Here is an 11,621-nt window from a genome sequence, read left to right as displayed (position 1 = left end):
ATTTGGAATAGCTCCAAGTGGAACGTGGTAGCAGAATCTACGATATGACATAAAGTTTTGCGAAGTACATGCGGATCTGATTGTTGCAGACCCGTTGACTATAACCTCTCTCACAAGCATAACATGATCAAACCCAGAACTCATTGAGTGTTAATCACATAGTGATGTGAACTAGATTATTGACTCTAGTAAACTCTTTGGATGTTAGTCACATGCTGATGTGACCTGTGAGTGTTAATCACATGGCGATGTGAACTAGATTATTGACTCTAGTACAAGTGGGAGACTGTTAGAAATATGCCCTAGAGGCAATAATAAATTGTTTATTATTATATTTCCTTGTTCATGATAATCGTTTATTATCCATGCTAAAATTGTATTGATAGGAAACTCAGATACATGTGTGGATACATAGACAACACCATGTCCCTAGTAAGCCTCTAGTTGACTAGCTCGTTGATCAATAGATGGTTACGGTTTCCTGACCATGGACATTGGATGTCGTTGATAACGGGATCACATCATTAGGAGAATGATGTGATGGACAAGACCCAATCTAAGCCTAGCACAAGATCGTGTAGTTCGTCTGCTAAAGCTTTTCTAATGTCAAGTATCATTTCCTTAGACCATGAGATTGTGCAACTCCCGGATACCGTAGAAATGCTTTGGGTGTACCAAACGTCACAACGTAACTGGGTGGCTATAAAGGTGCACTACAGGTATCTCCGAAAGTGTCTCTTGGGTTGGCACGAATCGAGACTGGGATTTGTCACTCCGTGTAAACGGAGAGGTATCTCTAGGCCCACTCGGTAGGACATCATCATAATGTGCACAATGTGACCAAGGAGTTGATCACGGGATGATGTGTTACGGAACGAGTAAAGAGACTTGCCGGTAACGAGATTGAACAAGGTATCGGGATACCGACGATCGAATCTCGGGCAAGTACTATACCGGTAGACAAAGGGAATTGTATACGGGATTGATTGAATCCTTGACATCATGGTTCATCCGATGAGATCATCGTGGGACATGTGGGAGCCAACATGGGTATCCAGATCCCGCTGTTGGTTATTGGCCGGAGATATGTCTCGGTCATGACTGCATGGTTCCCGAGCCCGTAGGGTCTACACACTTAAGGTTCGATGACGCTAGGGTTATAGGGAAAGTATGTACGCGGTTACCGAATGTTGTTGGAGTCCCGGATGAGATCCCGGACATCACGAGGAGTTCTGGAATGGTCCGGAGGTAAAGATTGATATATAGGAAGTGAGGATTTGGCCACCGGAAGTGTTCCGGGCATCACCGGTAATGTACCGGGACCACCGGAAGGGTCCGGGGGTCCACCGGGAGGGGCCACCAGCCCCAGAGGCTTGCGTGGGCCAATAGTGGGAAGGGACCAGCCCCTAGGTGGTCTGGGGCACCCCACCAAGGCCCAAGGCGCCTCAAGAGAAGATGGGGGCAAACCCTAGGGCAGATGGGCCCTAAGGCCCACCCCAGGTGCGCCTCCCCCTCTCCCCCTTTGGCCACCACCCTAGATGGGATCTGGGGCTGCCGCACCCCTTGGGGTGGGAACCCTAGAGGGGCGCAGGCCCCTCCCCTCCCCCTATATATAGTTGAGGTATAGGGGCTGCCCAATACACGAGTTATTCTCTCCCAGGCGCAGCCATACCTCTCTCCCTCCTCGTCTCTCGTAGTGCTTGGCGAAGCCCTGCTGGAGTTCCGCGCTCCTCCACCACCACCACGCCGTCGTGCTGCTGCTGGACGGAGTCTTCCCCAACTTCTCCTTCTCCCCTTGCTGGATCAAGGCGTGGGAGACGTCACCGGGCTGCACGTGTGTTGCACGCGGAGGCGCCGTGGTTCGGCGCTTAGATCGGAATCAACCGCGATCTGAATCGCTACGAGTACGACTCCTTCATCCGCGTTCTTGCAACGCTTCCGCTTAGCGATCTACAATGGTATGTAGATGCACTCCCCTTCCCCTCGGTGCTAGATTACTCCATAGATTGATCTTGGTGATGCGTAGAAAATTTTAAACTTCTGCTACGATCCCCAACATTATCGTCAAGCTAGTTTTCATCACGTTCATATGATTCGCGTTCAGTACTTTGATAATTTGATATGTGGGTGGACCGGTGCTTAGGTGTTGTCCTTACTTGGACAAGCATCCCACTTATGATTAACCCCTATTGCAAGCATTCGCAACTACAAAAGAAGTATTAAGGTAAACCTAACCATAGCATGAAACATATGGATCCAAATCAGCCCCTTACGAAGCAACGCATAAACTAGGGTTTAAGCTTCTGTCACTCTAGCAACCCATCATCTACTTATTACTTCCCAATGTCTTCCTCTAGGCCCAAATAATGGTGAAGTGTCATGTAGTCGACGTTCACATAACACCACTAGAGGAGAGACAACATATATCTCATCAAAATATTGAACGAATACCAAATTCACATGACTACTAATAGCAAGACTTCTCCCATGTCCTCAGGAACAAACGTAACTACTCACAAAGCATATTCATGTTCATAATCAGAGGAGTATTAATATGCATATAGGATCTGAACATATGATCTTCCAGCAAATAAACCAACTAGCATCAACTACAAGGTGTAATCAACACTACTAGCAACCTACAGGTACCGATCCCAGACTTAGAGACAAGAATTGGATACAAGAGATGAACTAGGGTTTGAGAGGAGATGGTGCTGGTGAAGATGTTGATGGAGATTGGCCCCCTCCCGATGAGAGGAGCGTTGGTGATGACGATGGCGATGATTTTCCCCTCCCGGAGGGAAGTGTCCCCGGCAGAACAGCTCCGCCAGAGCCCTAGATTGGTTCCGCCAAGGTTCTGCCTCGTGGCGGCGGAGTCTCGTCCCGAAAGCTTGCTTCTGATTTTTCTTCGGATGAAAGACTTCATATAGCAGAAGATGGGCACCGGAGGGCCAACAGGGGGCCCACGAGGCAGGGGGCGCGCCCCCACCCTCGTGGCTAGGGTGTGGGCCCCTTCTGGTATTATTTGCACTCAGTATTTTTTATTATTTCCAAAAATAACTTCCGTGGAGTTTCTGGACTTTTGGAGTTGTGCAGAATAGGTCTCTAATATTTGGTCCTTTTCCAGCCCAGAATTCCAGCTGCCGGCATTCTCCCTCCTTATGTAAACCTTGTAAAATAAGAGAGAATAGGCATAAGTATTGTGACATAATGTGTGATAATAGCCCATAATGCAATAAATATCGATATAAAAGCATGATACAAAATGTACGTATTAACTCCCCCAAGCTTAGACCTCGCTTGTCCTCAAGCGAAAGCCGAGAACGATAAATATGTCCACATGTTTAGAGATAGAGGTGTCGATAAAATAAAATACGGACATAAGGGCATCATGATTATTCTTATAACAATAACATATATGGATATTGTCATATGATTTCTTATGCTCAAGTAATAATCTATTCACACTGTCAAGTATGAATCGGAAACTTCATTGAGAACCAACAAACTATAATCTCAGTCATTGAAGCAATCACAATTTATCATAACATCAGAAAGAGTCTATGTCAGAGCTTTTTAGCAAGCCCACATACTCAACTATCATTTCGTCTTTCACAATTGCTAACACTCATGCAATACTTGTGGTTATGGAGTTTTAATCGGACACAGAGAAAGATAGGGGCTTATAGTTTCGCCTCCCAACCTTTTACCTCCAGGGTAATGTCAACAATAATAGTTCATGCTAACTTACATCCAATTATATATATATCAGGATCTTACCAACACACTGGGCTTGCCAAAGGATAAAATGTAAAAAGGAAAGGTGAAGATCACCATGACTCTTGCATAAGGTAGAAGATAAAAATAAAAGATAGGCCCTTCGCAGAGGGAAGCAGAGGTTGCCATGCGCTTTCAGGGTTGGATGCACAAAATCTTAATGCGAAAGAACGTCACTTTATATTGCCACTTGTGATATGGACGTTTATTATGTAGTCCGTCGCTTTTATTTCTTCCACATCATAAGATCGTATAAAGCTTATTTCCTCCACACTAATCAATCATACATATTTAGAGAGCAATTTTTATTGCTTGCACCGATGACAACTTACTTGAAGGATCTTACTCAATCCATAAGTAGATATGGTGGACTCTCATGGCAAGACTGGGTTTTAAGGATATTTGGAAGCACAAGTAGTATCTCTACTTGGTGCAAAGAATTTGGCTAGCATGAGGGGGAAAGGCAAGCTCAACATGTTGGATGATCCATGATAGTATACTTTATTTCAGATATAAGAAAACATAACCCATTACGTTGTCTTCCTTGTCCAACATCAACTCTTTAGCATGTCATATTTTAATGAGTGCTCACAATCATAAAAGATGTCCAAGATAGTATATTTATATGTGAAACCTCTCTTTCTTTATTACTTCCTATTAATTGCAACGATGACCAAAGCTATGTTTGTCAACTCTCAACAATTTTTAATCATCATACTCTTTATATGTGAAGTCATTACTCTCCATAAGATCAATATGATCTCTTTATTTCTTTTTATTCTTTCTTTTTCTTTTATTCCCTCAAGATCATAGCAAAATAATCAAGCCCTTGACTCAACACTAATCTTTATTATATAGCTCACGGACTCGATTACATAGATGGATCATAAGGCAAAACTCAAAACTAGATCATACTAAAAACTTTATTCTACTAGATCAAGATATTACTAAAAGGATCGAACTAAGAAAAACGGTAAAGATAGAGATGTGATGGTGATACGATACCGGGGCACCTCCCCCAAGCTTGGCAGTTGCCAAGGGGAGTGCCCATACCCATGTGATTATATCTCCTTTGCTGGTGTAGGGGATGGAGGTGATGATGGATAGTCGCACATCGAGCGTAAGAGGTCCTCCAACTTGCGGATAATGCCCTTGAGTGCGATGATAGGCTCCTTCAACAAAATATTTTCACGTGTGAGATACTTGTTTTGTATACGAGCTAACTCAATCATCTTGAAAGCTTCGATCTCAGTTGGGGTAAGAAGATTGTGATCAAGTTGAAGGATGTCTTCTGCTGCCGGAGCTTGGTCCTCTGTGGCCTTCTTGATCCCTTCATCCTTGTTGATCTCCATGGGTTCTTGCCTCTTCAGCTCTATCTTCATTAGCCAAGCATTGTTGTCACCATTGTTGGAGGAGGGGGACGACATGATGCCTGGCCTTGACAACCCTGACAGAAAACAACTCGAAACAAGAATAGAGGATAATTGCGTGATACGGTGGTCAAAACTTTCGGGAGATTATATAATGAATTTTTGCCGACCAAAATACGTATCGTGCAAGAAAACGGAGTCCGGAGAGCGCACGAGGTGCCCACGAGGCAGGGGGCGCGCCCAGGGGGGTAGGGCGCGCTCCACCCTCGTGGAGGCCTCGTGTCCTTCCCGGACTGCTTCTTATTTTTCTATTTTTCTAAATATTCCAAAACAGAGAAAAATTGCCATTAGAACTGTTTTGGAGTCGGTTTACTTACCGTACCACATACCTATTCCTTTTCGGAGTCTGAAACGTTCTAGAAAGTGTCCCTTATGTATTCCTCCGGGGTTACGGTTTCAATAACATTAGTTTCAACATTTATAGGATTACCTGAGATATAATGTTTGATTCTTTGACCGTTCACCACCTTCGGATTTGTGCCTTCGAAGTTGTTGATTTTTATGGCATCGAAACGATAGACCTCCTCGATAACGTAAGGACCTTCCCATTTAGAGAGGTTTTCTTGCAAAAAATCTTAATCAAGAGTTGTATAGCAATACATAATCACCTACATTAAACTCACGCTTTTGTATCCTTTTGTCATGCCATCTTTTAACTTTTTCTTTAAACAACTTGGCATTCTCATAAGCTTGATTTCTCCATTCATCAAGTGAGCTAATGTCAAATAACCTCTTCTCACCGGCAAGTTTGAAATCATAGTTGAGCTCTTTAATGGCCCAATATGCCTTATGTTTTAGTTAGAGAGGTAAGTTACATGCTTTTCCATAAACCATTTTATACGGAGACATACCCATAGGATTTTTATATGCAGTTCTATAGGCCCATAATGCATCATCAAGTTTCTTGGACCAATTCTTTCTAGATCTATTAACAGTCTTTTGCAAAATTAATTTGAGTTCTCTATTACTCAATTCTACTTGACCACTAGACTGCGGGTGATAAGGAGATGCAATTCTATGACTAACATCATACTTGGCAAGCATCTTACAAAAAACACCATGAATAAAATGTGAACCACCACCAGTCATTAAATATCTAGGGACTCCAAACCTTGGGAAAATAACTTCTTAAATCATCTTAATAGAAGTGTTATGATCAGCACTACTAGTTGGAATAGCTTCTACCCACTTAGTAACGTAATCAACAGCAACTAAAATATGTGTATACCCATTAGAGGCAGGAAACGGTCCCATATAATCAAAGCCCCACAACGTCAAATGGTTCAATAACGAGTGAATAATTCATAGGCATTTCTTGACGTCTACTAATATTACCAATTCTTTGACATTCATCGCAAGATAAGACAAACTTACGAGCATCCTTGAAGAGAGTAGGCCAATAAAAACCGGATTGCAATACCTTATGTGCAGTTATGTCTCCAGCATGGTGTCCTCCATAAGCCTCAGAGTGACACTTGCGTAGGATCTGTTCCCGTTCATGCTCAGGTACACAACTTCTAATAACACCATCTACTCCTTCTTTATAAAGGTGTGGGTCATCCCAAAAGTAATGCCTCAAATCATAGAAAAACCTTTTCTTTTGCTGGTATGCGAAACTAGGTGGTATGAATTTAGCAACAATGTAATTAGCATAATCAGCATACCATGGAGCAATACGAGAAGCATTTATGACATTTAGTTGTTCATCAGGAAAGCTATCATCAATAGGTAGTGGGTCATCAAGAACATTCTCTAACCTAGACAAGTTGTCTGCAACGGGGTTCTCAGCTCCCTTTCTATCAATAATATGCAAATCAAATTCTTGTAGCAAGAGAACCCATCTAATAAGTATAGGTTTAGCATCTTTCTTTTCCATAAGATATTTAATAGCAGCATGATCGGTGTGAATAGTTACTTTAGAATCAACAATATAAGGTCTGAACTTATCACAAGCAAACACAACTGCTAAGAATTCCTTTTCAGTAGTGGCATAATTTCTCTGGGCATTATCTAGAGTTTTACTAGCATATTGAATAACATTTAATTTATTATCAAATCTTTGCCCTAGAACAGCACCTACAACATAATCGCTAGCATCACACATAATTTCAAAGGGTAAATTCCAATCAGGTGGCTGAACAATAGGTGCAGAGATTAATGCTTTCTTAAGTATTTCAAATGCTTCTACACAATCATCATCAAAGACAAATGGTATATCTTTTGTAATAAATTAGTCAGAGGCCGAGAAATTTTTGAGAAGTCCTTAATGAACCTCCTATAAAACCTGGCATGACCAAGGAAACTTCTTATACCTTTAATGTCCTTGGGACATGGCATCTTTTCAATAGCATCAACTTTAGCTTTATCAACTTCAATACCTCTTTCATAAATTTTGTGCCCCAAGACAATACCTTCATTAACCATAAAGTGGCACTTATCCCAATTCAAGACAAGGTTAGTTTCTTCACATCTCTGCAAAACTCGATCAAGGTTGCTCAAGCAATCATCAAAAGAGGATCCATAAACGGAGAAATCGTCCATGAAAACCTCACAAATCTTTTCACAAAAGTCAGAGAATATAGCCATCATGCATCTTTGAAAGGTAGAATGTGCATTACATAAACCAAAAGGCATACGTCTATAAGCAAAAGTACCGAAAGGGCAGGTAAATGTGGTCTTAGCTTGATCATCAGCTGACACAGGTATTTGAGAGAAACCAGAATAACCATCTAGAAAGCAAAAATGTGTATGTTTGGATAATATTTCTAGCATTTGATCAATAAAAGGTAAGGGGTAATGATCTTTTTTAGTAGCTTTATTTAATTTGCGGAAATCAATTACCATCCTATAGCCTGTAATAATTCTTTGCGGAATCAATTCATCTTTATCATTAGGAACGACAGTAATACCTCCTTTCTTAGGGACACAATGGACAGGACTTACCCACTGACTATCAGCAACGGGATAGATTATACCTGCCTCAAGGAGCTTTAGTATTTCCTTTCTTACCACTTCTTTCATCTTAGGATTCAGTCGTCATTGATGACAATAACTGGTTTGGCATCTTTCTCCAAATTTATTTTGTGTTGGCATAGAGTGGGACTAATGCCCTTAAGATCATCAAGAGTATATTCAATAGCAGCACGGTGCTTCTTCAGAGTTTTCAATAATTTTTCTTCTTCATGCCCTAAAAGGTTAGCACTAATAATAACAGGATATATCTTCTTTTCATCAAGATAAGCATATTTAAGAGTATCAGGCAATGGTTTAAGCTCAAACACGGGATCACCCTTGGGTGGAGGAGGATCCCCTAGGATTTCAACAGGCAAGTTGTGTTTCAGAATAGGTCCCTGTTTAAAGAACACTTCAGCTATTTCCCTTCTTTCATTCATAAACATATCATTTTCATGGTCTAGCAAATATTGTTCTAAAGGATCATTAGGAGGCACGGCAATAGAAGCAAGCCCTATAATTTCATCCTTACTAGGCAATTCCTCTTCACGGTGTTGTCTACGAAATTTAGAAAAATTAAACTCATGAGACATATCACCCAAACCAATAGTAACAACATCCTTTTCCCACTCTATCTTAGCATTAACAGTGTTTAAGAAGGGTCTACCAAATATAATGGGACAAAAGCTATCTTGTGGGGAACCAAGAACAAGAAAATCAGCAGGATATTTAGTTTTCCCACACAAGACTTCAACATCTCTAACAATTCCAATTGGTGAAGTAGTATCTCTATTGGCAAGTTTAATTGTAACATCAATTTCTTCTAACTCAGTTGGTGCAATATCATGCATAATTTCTTTGTATAAGTCAATAGGCATTGCACTAGCACTAGCACCCATGTCACATAAGCCATGATAACAATGATCTCCTATTTTAACAGAAATAACATGCATGCCTACCACAGGTCTATGTTTATCTTTAGCACTAGGTTTAGCAATTCTAGCAGTCTCATTACAGAAATAAATAACTGCCCATCAATATTATCAGCCAAGAGATCTTTAACAATAGCAATATTAGGTTCAACTTTAACTTGTTCAGGAGGTGTATAAGTTCTAATATTGCTTTTACGAACCACAGTTGAAGCTTTAGCATGATCCTTTATTCTAACAGGGAAAGGTGGTTTCTCAACATAAGCAGTAGGAACAATAGGATCATTATAAGTGATAGTCTTTTCTTCAACTTTAATAGGTGCAACTACTTTTACTTCTATGGGAGGATGATATTTAAACCACTTCTCCTTAGGGAGATCAACATGAGCAGCAAAAGATTCACAGAAAGAAGCTACTATCTCAGAGTCAAATCTATATTTAGTGCTAAATTTACAGAAAACATCGGTATCCATAAAAGATTTAACACAATCAAACTTAGGTGTTATACCTGACTCCTTACCTTCGTCGAGGTCCCAACCTTCAGAGTTGCGTTTAATTCTTTCTAATAAATCCCATTTGAATTCAATAGTCTTCATGATAAAAGAACCAGTACAAGAAGTATCGAGCATGGTGCGATTGTTGTCAGAAAGCCGAGCATAAAAATTTTGAACAATCATTTCTCTTGAGAGCTCATGATTGGGGCATGAATATAACATTGACTTAAGCCTCCCCCAAGCTTGAGCGATGCTTTCTCCTTCGCGAGGCCAAGAGTTATATATATAATTACGATCACGATGAACAAGATGCATAGGATAAAACTTCTGATGAAATTCCAATTTCAATCATTTGTAGTTCCATGATCCCATATCATCACATAGCCTATACCATGTCAATGCATCTCCCTTAAAAGATAAAGGGAAGACCTTCTTCTTGATAACATCATCGGGCATACCTGCAAGCTTAAATAATCCACAAACTTCATCCACATAGATTAGGTGCTCATCAGGATGTAATGTTCCATCTCATGCAAAAGGATTAGCTAGCAGTTTTTCTATCATACCCGAAGGAATTTCAAAGTAGACATTTTCATTTTCAGTAGGTTCAATAGGTTGATGAGCAACTCTTTGCTCTACTGGTCGGGGTGAAGATACCCCGAACAAGCCCCTCAGAGGATTACTTTCCATAGTAACAAGTGACAGTAAATTTCAGCACACTATATAAATTTTTCCTTACCAAATTCCACCTACCAAAGGCGCTTCACTCCCCGGCAACAGCGCCAGAAAAGAGTCTTGATGACCCACAAGTATAGGGGATCTATCGTAGTCCTTTTGATAAGTAAGAGTGTCGAACCCAACGAGGAGCAGAAGGAAATGATAAGCGGTTTTCAGCAACGTATTCTCTGCAAGCACTGAAATTATAGGTAACAGATAGTTTTGTGATAAGATAATTTGTAATGAGCAACAAGTAACAAAAGTAAATAAAGTGCAGCAAGGTGGCCCAATCCTTTTTGTAGTAAAGGACAAGCCTGGACAATTTCTTATATGAAGGAAAACGCTCCCGAGGACACATGGGAATTATCGTCAAGCTAGTTTTTATCACGTTCATATGATTCGCGTTCGGTACTTTGATAATTTGATATGTGGGTGGACCGGTGCTTAGGTGTTGTCCTTACTTGGACAAGCATCCCACTTATGATTAACCCCTATTGCAAGCATCCGCAACTACAAAAGAAGTATTAAGGTAAACCTAACCATAGCATGAAACATATGGATCCAAATCAGCCCCTTACGAAGCAACGCATAAACTAGGGTTTAAGCTTCTGTCACTCTAGCAACCCATCATCTACTTATTACTTCCCAATGTCTTCCTCTAGGCCCAAATAATGGTGAAGTGTCATGTAGTCGACGTTCACATAACACCACTAGAGGAGAGACAACATACATCTCATCAAAATATCGAACGAATACCAAATTCACATGACTACTAATAGCAAGACTTCTCCCATGTCCTCAGGAACAAACGTAACTACTCACAAAGCATATTCATGTTCATAATCAGAGGAGTATTAATATGCATATAGGATCTGAACATATGATCTTCCACCAAATAAACCAACTAGCATCAACTACAAGGAGTAATCAACACTACTAGCAACCTACAGGTACCAATCCCAGACTTAGAGACAAGAATTGGATACAAGAGATGAACTAGGGTTTGAGAGGAGATGGTGCTGGTGAAGATGTTGATGGAGATTGGCCCCCTCCTGATGAGAGGAGCGTTGGTGATGACGATGGCGATGATTTCCCCCTCCCGGAGGGAAGTGTCCCCGGCAGAACAGCTCCGCCAGAGCCCTAGATTGGTTCCGCCAAGGTTCTGCCTCGTGGCGGCGGAGTCTCGTCCCGAAAGCTTGCTTCTGATTTTTCTTCGGACGAAAGATTTCATATAGCAGAAGATGGGCACCGGAGGGCCAACAGGGGGCCCATGAGGCAGGGGGCGCGCCCCCACCCTCGTGGCCAGGGTGTGGGCCCCTCTG

The sequence above is a fragment of the Aegilops tauschii genome, chromosome 3 (assembly GCF_002575655.3).
Source record: "Aegilops tauschii subsp. strangulata cultivar AL8/78 chromosome 3, Aet v6.0, whole genome shotgun sequence".
In the NCBI taxonomy this organism is placed as follows: domain Eukaryota; kingdom Viridiplantae; phylum Streptophyta; class Magnoliopsida; order Poales; family Poaceae; genus Aegilops; species Aegilops tauschii.
This window is presented reverse-complemented; position numbering follows the sequence as displayed.